Genomic DNA, 14,116 nt, shown 5'->3' on the forward strand with positions numbered 1-14,116 from the left:
TAATTATAGCATAACATTAGCCCAATTAATTATGGTGATCATTTGGTTAGTGTCAATACATCATGTTTCAGGATATTGATATATATACATATATAACATGCCAGGTATAGCAATAGCCAGCTGAGTGCCATAGTGGAGGAGTACATAGGCATAGGAGTCACCCCTAGCAGGTGCCATATGTAACCATAAATGGTTATATCTAAATTTAAATACATCTAGAAGCAAAGACTTCCTCAGGATATGAGTATAAATGTTAAGAAAATGCTTAGTATGATCATGTGTTTTTCATAGTCTACAAAAACTAACAAAACTAGTAAAAATATCAATATAAATGTATATATATTTTTTTGCATTATGATTACAGTATACCTCAATGATTTGTTTTTACAAGTAATATAAATTTCTTGTTGTGATTTATGAAGTGTCCTATTTAAAATCTACCATTTTTTTTTTATTAGCCATCTCAATGTGATATGTAGTTAATACTGGATTCCAGGAGCCAAACTTGACACTGAGACTGAGAAATCAGAATTCAATTTATCATAGCTTATTTAATGGTTTTTACAGAAGCCAATCAATTAGATCATAAAAATGGAGTCTAAAACTTTTGACTCACCAACCAATCAACCAGTGTGAATAACATTTAAGCGACAAATGTTTTTGTTACCCCCTTCTGGGCACTTCAGATCAATTCTTATTTCAAGTAGGCTGGCCGTTGATGTTTGAAAATAAATCGAATGGTACGGATTTCAAATACAGTATGCGCATGCATTCTCTGTAAGATGTTTAAAAAAAGGTTGAACATTACTGAACATCGAATGGTATGGATTTTTACATGTATGCATGCACATACTGTATTTAAAATCCATACCATTCAATTTATTTTTAAATGTCAACGGCCAGCCTACTTGAAATAAGAATTGACCTGAAGAAGTGCCCAGAAGAGGTAACGAAAACATTCGTTGCTTAAACATTATTCACATCGGTTGATTGGTTGGCGAGTTGTAAGTTTTATTTATATCCCAGTGTTGTGCAGTTAAACAAAATGGAGTCTACTGTATAATACAATTTTAAAATTTTATATATTTCATAATTTATTTTTTGAATAAAGATTATAATTTTTAAATATAACTGTAAATTCTTTACAGATTTTGAAATAAATCAATAGTTGATTTAATATATTTACCCAACATTGATATTTTACTCCATAATCTTATTGTGATTTATTAATTGAAAATTTTTATAATAGTTAAATTATACAATAGAGTTATCTACACATAATATATGTATAACTTAGTAATGTAACTTAAAGAATATGACTTATTTATTTTAAACTGTATTTGATTATATTGCATTATGGTTATATTTAAAACAAAAATTTTTTTATATGTGAAATAGAAATATATTTGAAAATTAATCATGTTTAATTAGTCAGTCAGAAAATGCTAGTAATAATTTTTATCAATAAGATTTAATAGTGACAAACTATTTGATGTTTAAATGCATGACAGAAGGAATTTAGAATTTTAAATAGCTACATTAAATTTAAGAAATTTAGAAGAATTCTATTTTCAGTTTATATAAAAATTATTTTATCATCTGAACTGAAAATTAATAAAAATAAGTTTTTGTTTTAATTAAAATGTTCTTCAATAACAAAACTTGTATTTAGTTAATTAATATCTACAAATTGTTCTATATGAAAAGTCTGAATGGACAAAAGTTGATAAGTGACTTTAAACAATGTGAATGTATTATTCAACCACATTGTCTGGTTATTAAGTTTAGATTATATAACTAAAATAATAATTATTGGTTTATAATTGATGAAAAGATTTTAAATTATTGTGTGGATGATCAAAAATAGTCACAATTAAAAATTGTTTTATAGATATGTTACACAGAACAAAATCAGAAAATTGCAAATATTTGTGTATAATACAAATATAAGCTGTTTTTCTGCATTTTACTCTATTTATATCCATTGTATTTATAAAACAGCTTTTAACCGTAAATTTTTAGTTAGTATGTATCAAAAATAAACTTTATTCATATTTTCATACTTAAGTAAACCTGTTATGGTACGTTGGTTGTGAAGTTATACAACCCGGTGTGGTAAGAAANAAACAAAAATTTTTTTATATGTGAAATAGAAATATATTTGAAAATTAATCATGTTTAATTAGTCAGTCAGAAAATGCTAGTAATAATTTTTATCAATAAGATTTAATAGTGACAAACTATTTGATGTTTAAATGCATGACAGAAGGAATTTAGAATTTTAAATAGCTACATTAAATTTAAGAAATTTAGAAGAATTCTATTTTCAGTTTATATAAAAATTATTTTATCATCTGAACTGAAAATTAATAAAAATAAGTTTTTGTTTTAATTAAAATGTTCTTCAATAACAAAACTTGTATTTAGTTAATTAATATCTACAAATTGTTCTATATGAAAAGTCTGAATGGACAAAAGTTGATAAGTGACTTTAAACAATGTGAATGTATTATTCAACCACATTGTCTGGTTATTAAGTTTAGATTATATAACTAAAATAATAATTATTGGTTTATAATTGATGAAAAGATTTTAAATTATTGTGTGGATGATCAAAAATAGTCACAATTAAAAATTGTTTTATAGATATGTTACACAGAACAAAATCAGAAAATTGCAAATATTTGTGTATAATACAAATATAAGCTGTTTTTCTGCATTTTACTCTATTTATATCCATTGTATTTATAAAACAGCTTTTAACCGTAAATTTTTAGTTAGTATGTATCAAAAATAAACTTTATTCATATTTTCATACTTAAGTAAACCTGTTATGGTACTTGATACATGTCAAAAAATTTTTTATCATAATAATTACTGTATATTCATTTATAACTAAGAATTATCAGAATAATTCATCAGTTATTTTAATAAATGAATACATTTTTTAAAACATATTTCTAAAATAACAAATAGTTTGAAAATTATAAAAGATATACCATTAATATAAATCAATAAAAATGCCTTTTTTATGAATTAAATTTATACAAAAATATCATTTTAATAAAAAATATTTTAGAATTATATTTAGAATATCTCATAAAGAATGCATTTAGAAATACTGTAAGTAAATAATCTTAATTTATTTAGAGTATTTCTAAATATAAATTAATAACTAAGCAAAATTAGCTATTAAAATAAAGACTTAACATATTGATTGTCATGATCTATACTTTTGTTTTCTTTTATATATTTTATTCTTCAAAAAAAAATAATAATAAGAAGCTTTGTTTTGTTATAATCATGTAAGAAACCAAGCCTGAATTATTATCTTACTAATTAAATGATAAAACTGGATTCATTATCAGGCTATAACTTTGTTAATTAAAATATACAGATCTAACAATTTGAATTAAAAGTAGGTGGTTAGATTGCCATCTTGACAAAGTTATAGTTCAATAAGGAATCCAGTTTTATCACTTGATTTGTGAACTTAATGTTCAAATTTAGTTACTACTTTCTATTTGAAGAGTTTATTACTTTTAGCTTAAATAATCTTTATTACAATTTATAAACTTGCTTGTAAAGTGCTTGAAATTCAGATACACAATAAAAATTAGAAACTTCAAATTATCATAAAATAAAGGAAGAAACTCTTCTCTGTAAGACAACAAAATATATTAATTTTTATTGGTACATATCAGCATTTAAATTATTTTGTTTTCAATGTGAAAAAAACACCTGAAGATGCCTTCTTGTGGAATAAGAAAAGTATTAATCCAATTAAATTCACATTTTATATTTTATTACATATTGCAAAAAACTGTTTTTTTTTCTTCTTCTTCTTGTTAAATTGATTCAAATAGTTATCCCCTTTTATCTTCATCATGGAATTCTCATGTTTATTATTATATACTTATTATACATGTTTATTAAATACTTATATTATATTATTATTTACAATCTTTAAATCCTAATTATATATTTTACTAAAAACTCTTCATTATTGAAATAAAAAGCTAAAAGTAGAAATTTAAAATAGGTAAAAATAATTATTTTTATTACATTTTAAATAGTGTTCTTTTATGACCATATTTACTCGCATATAAGATGACCTCACATATAGGACAAGATGTGACTTTAAAGATCAAAATAAAGATAATTAACTTTTTTAATACAATTCTAATTTTATTTTGTTTAATTACAAGTAAAATATTAAATGAACGTAAATGCACACAAAAATTACTGGCATTTTAAACTTTAAGGAAAAATCTTGTAAAATTGACAACATAATTTGTTCATGTAAAGCTGGACAATTGGGAATCTTTTTCTGCTAATTCTTAACAGTTGAATTGACTCTCCGTCGATTACACTTATGAGTTTCTCTGAATTCTGATTTCCGAATAATCATCTGTTTTCTCATGGGAATGGATTAAAACTTATATCGGGCTCCTGTGTGATTTTGGAATTTCAATCTGGAATTCAATTCAAAAGCTTTGCTTTTCCTATTGCTATTCAGCTTTATTCCTGACAATATACAAGAACGATTCAAATGACCCAGATAAAATACTTATGTTTCTAAATACAAGATGTTAAGCATCCAGTAAAAAATGCAAATACACGGTTCGCAAAAATTATTTGCAAAAACACAAAGAATCTTTTGCTCGCATGTATAGGATGACCTAGGAATTTGAAGCTGTGATAAATGAATAAAAACCTCATCTTATATGCAATTAAATATGGTAAATTTAATTTGAATGTTTAAATTAATATATTAAATATTAATTCTTGAATATTTTAATGTTCAAAATGAATATAAATCAATTCAATCAACAATTTAGGAGACTTCGCTAAAAAGAGATTAAATATAAATCCAAGTGATAATTTATTTATTGTTCTTTTTCATAAGCTACCCTTGGTTCCATAATGATCTTTGGTTGAATATCAAGAAAAAGATATTGTATGTATAATTATTATATTTTAATTGAAATATGCATAAAGTATGTTACTTGCATTAAAAATGCAATTGTAATAGATTTTAAAAAATTTGATAAAATATATTTAAAACTTTTTTAATTTTCATTATATATTCAATATATCATATTGAATATAAGAAGTATATTAGGTGTAATTATTTTCTTCTTTGATTATTTAAAGATAATTTGAATAGAATTTTCAATATAATAATATAATCATTTTAAAATAAATTTTAATTTAAAAAATTATATTTTTATCATATTACAATATCAATTTATGTAATTAGTGTAAATATTTATTTTTAAATTAGTGACTTTTCACAGAATCTTCATAGAAACGTGATGAATATTTTGTTTGTGGTTAAAATTTTTTATTTAAAAAATGAATCAGTTTAATATATTTTAACTATTTGAAATGAATATTCAATAAGTATTTGTTAATATGATGATATTTGTCTCTAAAGATCATAATAATTACTACAGAGAAAAACATTTTTGATTTATAGAAATGAAGTTCACCTTATTAGCAAACAATAAATTATAAATTTAAAAAAATATGAATTTGCTGAGAACAATTTTTTTCAATTTCATATCTAATGCCAAAAAAATCTGAATACTTTGGCTTAATATTTCATCTTTCTTGTTGAATGTTTCTATGTATTTAAATTAATATTTAAATATTGGTAATTTATATCATTTTTAAATATCCTAAAGTCCATTAGGAAGTTGATAATTGTATATCATCTAATTATCAATTTAAATGTTGTTTTCTGTTTTGAACTATCTACTAATATTTAAAAATAGAATTTTTATAATATTTGAAGACACACAAGTTTATATAAAATATTGAAACAATTATATTTTTATATTATTTATTTAGTGTAAAATATTTATATATTATTTAAATTTTAAAATTATCAATTGAATCACTCAGTAAAACTCTTGCACTTCTGTTGTCATTAGTCATAAAGTTTTAATGCTTTTTCTTCAATAGTGTACAGTATTTTAAACTCTGTGTGATTATTTGTTTAATTGATAGAAATTTTTAAAAACTGGCATTACAAATTAATATCTTTTTAAAAATTTTTTATTTATTTAAAAATAAATTTGCATACATAATTTTATTTATTACATCCATACAAAATATGAAAATCATTATTTAATTAAGTTTAATTTTATACAGAGTAATCAACCATAAAGTTTTCTTTCAAGATGTAGACTTGTTGATGCCGTTTATTAGTTCTAAATACATGTTCAAGATTTAAATGTTTATTGAGAAATGTAGCAAGACAATAACAAGCATAGGTATTTCATGGAGTAACCAAATTTATTCTTCAAAAATAAACTTTTGTTTTATCATCTAGTAGACTTCTCATGTGGTGAAACATTTAAGCTTGAAAATACTTAAGCTTTTCTTTTTTATGATAATTTCAAAGATAGAATAACAAAGATCTGTTTGAGTTTAGATTTCTAATTTATTCAAATAATCAGAAATAAATTGAAGATACCTAACATGAGAATAAATCTGAAATATTTCAAAATGCATAATTCAGGAACCAATAATTTTACTTGAAGAAACAATTTTGTATATGAGTATAATGGTGCCAGTTTTATCTAATGTTATTAAACCTGAAATGATTAATGACTTCAGAATTAAAAAAATGTAAATTCACATCTACTAATAGTTTGCATTATTATAATGATTATAGTTTCAAATTTTGTATTAAAGATGTTCTTTAAATTAAAAAAGTATCTATTAAGAAGATTTTTTATTGTATTAAATCATTCTAAATCATAATTCAATGTTATATATAATATTGTAGTATAGTATATAAAGACATTAATGGACAACTTTATATCAAAGTTTATTAGTAATTATTTTACTGTATATTTAATTGTACATAGATGCCTGTAGACAGCATAATTTAAAATACATGAGTAAACTTTTTATCATAAGAATTCCTATTATAATATTTGCACATTTTTATTTTATCATTTTTTGATCATGCTAGCATTTTAAAGTGTTAGTTTAAAATATTAGAAATTTGTTAAATATTTATAAGTTTTAATCTTAGTTTTTAATCAATATAGTACAAGAGAGATGTTTTATTTATCTTTAATAGATATTGTAAATATTCTCATATTAAAGATGCATGACATGCAAATTTTTCAATTTGTGAGAAAAATGCTGTTTTTTATTTTGTATTTACTTTTAATATAAGAAGAATGTTAAAATAAACTATTTTTATAGAGTCAATGTTTGTTTCATTGTCATGAATATTTATAGAACATCAGTTAAAATTTATATTCCATTTTTAAATGTATAATACAATGTGTTTATTATATCGTGATATTAAATGAAGTAAATTTCATTTGTAATAACAGAAGTAAAGTACACATTTTTTATGTATGAATTTTAATTTTAATCTCTTTTTTTGGGATTTATTTTAAAGAAAATGATAATTAATTGACATTATAAGATTTTAATTAAAAGAAATTTATGAAAGAAGCATCAAATGTTGGATTCAAACTTCGAGGGAAAAACATCATAGTTTGGGTTATTTGAACAGCAAATAATTACTATAGTTATTCACTGGAATTCTAAGTTTAGCGAGCAATTATTTATTATGACATCGTCACAATGTTGTGCTGTAGTTCTTAAAGATATTCCTAATTTATTCAATTTTAAATATGCTCTTCATCTTAAATTTGTAGTTTCTTGCCCTTGTACAGTACATCATACTTTTCTTGATAGCAGAGTCATGCTGGTCATCTGTATAACTCCATTCAGGGGAACATTTTTTAAATTGAATTCACATAACTTCCGATTTAGACCGGAAGATCGTATATACTTAATCAGGACATCCTGCTCCTAAGCTTTCCATATCTGGTCTTGAATTTCACATATCTAACACCATTCTCGAGATTAAGGAAGGACAGACTGACGACAATGGGAATTTGTAGGTCTACAGTTTTTTCAAATTTCATCCCAATATGTCAGTTTAATATGTTCTCCGAATCATACTAGTGAATGAACAAGAGTAATGGATGGCATTTCGTACCAGTATGATTGGGGTGATTGGATGATGGTCATTTACTAGGTTTTCCTGCCTTCATAAGATTATGCTTTATGTTCAGATACAGTTATATATTTTTAGATTGCATTATCATTCCATAAAACAATAACTTGTATGCGTGCTTGAAGTATATCTCCTTAATTAAGGAAAAATAGCAGCCATTCAAAATATTCCTGAACTACGATTTCACCTTAAATGATCATTCACTGATCTTTTTAAAAATCCCCTCCCTCCTGTTAGCACTAAGAGATCCTTTTTAGCAAGCACATTATGGACTCGGCTAGGGTCTTAGTGGAGGCAACGGGATGATGATGGACTGAGCTCAACATATTCAGGACAGAGCATCCCGAAAAATTTCTGGGGTTTTCGATCCCTGGACTGCCATCCTAACTGCTCCGCCATCCGGCCTCAATATTCAGTCTAAAATCAACGAACCCAATATTAAGCCAATCACTTATGCTACTAGGATAGTTTTCCACAGGATTGCACAGGTAAAACTTCAGCCTTTACGGCCTTGGTCATCTGACTAAGTTACATTTTATTGAACTATTTACAATAGCAGGATGATGAGAGCCCGATGCAGAAGCGGTTAAAGTGTCAGTCGGACTCGTTCTGGGTTCCTCAGAGTCCTACTGAGAAATCTTGGAATTTTTCGTAGGCGGCTCGTCCCAGATATGTCGGGCCCGTCTCTCATCACCTGAAAAAAATCCCTGACCACATGACAAGAAAACCGCCTTAGTGCCCTCAGGAAGGAAAGAGTTTAAAAAAAAATATCAAAGCTGTCTGTCACTATAGGCGTTAAAAAAATGTTCTCTCATTACTCGAAGGACTGGCTGCTGTCTAAAGAAACGTATCAAATTATTGTATATAATTTATTTAATTTTCACTTAAGCCTATGTATTGATAAGTTTATTTATCGAATCATTATATAACTAACATGTAAATACCTGTATTTAAAAAAAAAAAACGCTTTTTAGTAAAATAATTTTAATTTTTATATTGTATGCCCAAAAACAAAATCAATTTAGTAATTATTGTCCTTATTGTTAATTTAACTTTGGTTTTCTGTATCTCAGTTTTAGATCACTGAAAAGTATATTAAGATCAGAGAAAAATCGACAAACGTTTTTCGAATGGCGTAAGATATAGACTACAAATACATAAAATAAACAACATATTTAGAAGAGAAGTGTTATTAAAAACTCATTGAGATTAATTAAAAAAACCACCGTTGAAACATTAGTCTCTGATAGATTTCGTATAAAAATATTTATTTAGTTTCGACGTAATTTTAAATAGAACGCCAGAGATAAGAAGCCCCAAAAACCTGAAAATAAGACCTAAAAATTTCGGAAGATAAGCATCAACTGGGGTTAATTCGGATTTCCTTTAATCTCATAGTGTTTTAATTATCAACTTTCATACATTACATTGTTAGATTTGTTAAATATTTCAAACTTGAAAGATCTGCCAGTAGAACTTTGTTTTTGTTAATCTGTCCACACGGGTGCATACTTGAAGAGGCTGATGTCACTGCTTGAGAGCTCGGGTTCGTCCTCTTCAAATGTATCTACTTCAGTTCAGACATGCTCAGCAGAGAATAAGTTACAAATTTACGACCATACCTATGCATTTGCTGAGAGAAAATTTTTAATTACTTATGTTTGACTCTATTGCAGGGGTGTCCAACCTTTTTGTTTCTCTGGGCCGCACTGGAAGAAGTCAAGGAGTTTTGGGCCACAAGTATAATATATACTTGTGGCCCAATATACAAGTATATTTAAGGATTAACATGTCTAGATTATAATAATAAGTATTAAAACTTTATCAAGAAACAGAATATTTAAAAAAATTACTTCTACAGACACTTTCAATTTTTACTTAGAAATACAGTAGATAAATTCATTTATTTGATAAAACGCAAATATTTGGTTTATTTGAGTCTCTGATTAATAAAAAGCAGCAACGAAACACCATTTTAAAGTGCATTTTTATTCAACTAATATATCAATATTTATAAATGATATGTAGCCCCAAAAGTAGCCAAAGCGCCAAATGACATTTTTTTACGTTAAACTAAAAAAAGTAGCCACATTTGGCGCAATGTAGCCAAATCTTGCATCGCTGGAAGGAATACTAAATAAAGCTGGAGTTTTGACTGAAAGGATTATAGAGCCAAATTCGGAAAAAGAACAGAAAGGACAAAAGATAAAAAAGTGAGAAAGGTTCGAAAATTAAGACTCAATATTTGCCTAACAGAAGAACTATTTAACCTTTCTGACAACTTTTTATCTTTTGTCCTTTTTCTCCTTTCATCAAATTTGGGTCTATAATCCTTTGAGTCACAACTCCAACTTTATTTAGTAATCCTCATTCACACATCTCCAAGTACATGAAAATATTTCATTTCCACTCAAAACTAAAATATGAATAAAGGTTTATGGCTTTGTGAAACTTCTTTCCTGAGTTTATGCCGTTGAAATAAATAAATAATAAAAAATTAAAACATTTGTCGGTTTTGTTTACACCTTTATTGGGATGCATTGGAACTTGCCTTGGGCCGCGGGTTGGATACCCCTGATTTACACCATAACTAACATACGAGGGGAAAAATAAAAATAAAACAATCAACATACAAAATTAAACATAATTCAAACTTTTGATAGCATCTTTAAATTGTTTGTAGGTTTTCAAATGTTTGTACTCTACTTTTAGAGCATTCCAATTGTATGTTATTTGGTAGATCGACGTGGTTTAGCGGAAACAGTGTTTGGATGTTGGTGGTAGCCGGTTATTTTTGCCGTGTTTTTTTATTTAAAAATCATATAAAAGTTCAATTATTTTGTTGTGAATTTGTCTCTTTAATCCGATTTTCAGTTCGGTAGACTATCATATACAGCATTCAGGTTATGAACTTCTTTTACAATTCTAAATTACAATTGAGTCCGAAATGCATATGACAAACCAATAAAAGAAGTTCATAACCTGAATGCTGTATATGATAGTCTACCGAACTGAAAATCGGATTAAAGAGACAAATACACAACGAAAATAGCAGCAGCCATAAGTGATTTTCAATTATTTTTTGATCGTTGCCTAGATAAGTAAAATATTTGGGAGCGTCGAACTATTGAACTACAGAAATTTAAACGTTAACGAAGCAAGCAGACAGAAGTATATGCAAAATAACCAATTATGGTATCAAAGGAATTTCTTTTCGTATATTTATTTAAAAACACTCAAAAATAGATTTAGCCAATAAAATAGGATTCAAAGTAAATAAGTTTATTTAAATACAATTCTCAGAATTTAACGCCAATATTTTGTGTGGCAATGCCAGTTAGAACGTAAGAAGGATAAACGTTAAAACGAAAACTATATTATAAGTTTGGTTATTTTATCCTAGTTGTATTTAGAAGGTCGGTAGTATTTTTCACCTGCTTACTAATAAAATATTTTTTCTTGCAATGTTTAATTAGTTTAAAACTATTTAGAACTTATTTTTTATATAATGCATGTACGTTTTTGATGTTATCCTGGTTGTGATATAAAGTGATGGTGGAATTATAACGTAGTTTATGTAATGCTCTGATGAGATTGTTCTATGTATATATATCCTATATGAATATAAATAGTATAGTTTATTTTAAAATTAATTAACATTCAGATAATGTATATATAAAAACGACAACATTTTAATTAACAATTAATTTTCCAAAATAAAAATTCATGATAATCAAAAAGTTACATTAAACATAACAAATATTTTTATTTATGTACAGTATTTTTAAATATTACGACGAAGTTTATCAAAATTAGCATCAAACAAATAAATTCGTGTACTTCGTTACGCTTTCATAAAACCAGCAGCGGATTGATTGATTAATATCTTGTTTACATAGAGAAATGTTAAATTCCAAAAATAACTTCAGTTCGCGTTTTAGATGAAATATAAAATACGAATGGAGTAAATTTCCATTTATTCGATTATTTTATGCTAGAATTATGTTAATAGTGGACATTTTGAAGAGCGAGCGGTTTATTTTGACAATTTGAATATTCCATAAAAGGTTAGTATCCTAATAACTTCTTTACTAGAAAAATTGTTTTTTTTTTTCTTTTTTAAGTTCTAACTTTTTTGCTTTTTTATATTTTAAAGTTTAGCTTTTGATTTAATTTTTTAGTTTCAAATACTTTCTATATTAAAGTGCAGTTGTAGCTTTTTTAGAACACGTCGTTCAAACTTTATACAATGTAAAATGTTATGTAAAATGAGTTGCACTGCATTTAATTTGGAAAGAGCTTGGAAAATATTGGCGTTAAATTCTGAAAATTGTATTTCGAATAAACTTATTTATTTTGAATCCCATTTTATTGGCTAAATCTATTTTTGAGTGTTTTTAAATAAATATACGAAAAGAAATTCCTTTGATACCGTAATCGGTTACCTTTACATATACTTCTGTCTGCTTGCTTCGTTAACGTTTAAATTTCTGTAGTTCAATAGTTCGACGCTCCCAAATATTTTACTTATCTAGGCAACGATAAAAAAAATAATTGGAACTTTTATATGATTTTTAAATAAAAAACACGGCAAATATTTTAAGTAATTGCTTATAATGTATTTTTAGTGTCTGCAATTTGTGTGTGAAAATAACCTATAATAAATCTTTTAATTGGTCGTCAGCTGGATGGAAATAAGGCATGTCAAACCTCGATACAGAAAACCTTTAGTATGTAAATTACTAAATTACGATTTTTCAGCACAAATTATAGTACTGTATTATTATTAGGCCTAAATCACGTCACTTCCAGACGTCCACATAAAATTTGCATGTAGATCTCATTACTGTGTATAAATTTTGTTTGTTTGAAATACTTCATTGTAGCGCCATACTCGATTTACTGCATATTTCAGATTTAATTAATGTTTGGCGATAATTCGTGATTTGATCGTAAGAACTTTTTTACTTATTGATAATAACTTCCGCATATGTGGGCGAAGACCAAGGCGGTTAAGGCCTACCGTTTTGAGGATCGAGATTAAAGCTGCCCCAAAAAGTTTTCGGGGATAAGTCTGTTTCGGATATGTCTGGCTCTGTCCCTCATCACATAGCCGCTCTCATTGTGAGTCTGACTGAATTCATTATAAGCATAGAAAAAGATCTTTTTATGTGTATGTAGAGAGAAAAAGTGTCAAACATTTAAAAAAACAAAAAAAAACTATAAACACCAGCAAGAGAAGGAACAGAATTCACACAAATTTTCGTGATATTTTTTTTTAAAGTTCATTCCGAAAACATCGTTTCGGAATGAACTTTAAAAAAATTCAATAAATTTTTCATAAAACCAGCAGCGGATTGATTGATTAATATCTTGTTTACATAGAGAAATGTTAAATTCCAAAAATAACTTCAGTTCGCGTTTTAGATGAAATATAAAATACGAATGGAGTAAATTTCCATTTATTCGATTATTTTATGCTCGTCTCAATGATATTGATCAACTTCATTAAGTATGAAAGATCTATAATTAATTAAAACTGAACGTTGAAGGTCAGTCTATAATAGTGACTTGCGTTATAAATCTAATCCAATATCATATAAATTCACAAAAAGAGTTTAATGGGACGTATTTCTTTAATTCGAATTTAAAATTATAAATATTATTTTATATTAACTGCATCAATCAATTTATAAATAGAAATTACAATATACGGTATTACTGAATCTAACAAAATTAGACTATATGAAAGTACTTATCAAAAATTTCTAGTTGCCTATTAATTTTTTTTTCATGATTTCCTTGTATTAGTTCCGATGGTTGTTTTATATGTCCATTTATCAATACAAAAAGGAAGAAAGGAAGTTTCTTTCTTCCTTTTATGTATTATGATTATTTGTCATAAATTATCGAATTCACTTAACTTGTGTTTTAGAATCAAATATTTTTTAAAATTTAAATTTATTTATTATAACATAATTTCCTGTATATTATAAAATTATATTTTGTTCATTAGTTTTATGATAACTGTAATCTAAATCATTGGCCCTCAATGATATT

The sequence above is a fragment of the Centruroides sculpturatus genome, unplaced genomic scaffold, assembly GCF_000671375.1.
Source record: "Centruroides sculpturatus isolate CEXI.00-Female unplaced genomic scaffold, Cexi_2.0 scaffold326, whole genome shotgun sequence".
NCBI classification, from domain to species: Eukaryota; Metazoa; Arthropoda; class Arachnida; order Scorpiones; family Buthidae; genus Centruroides; species Centruroides sculpturatus.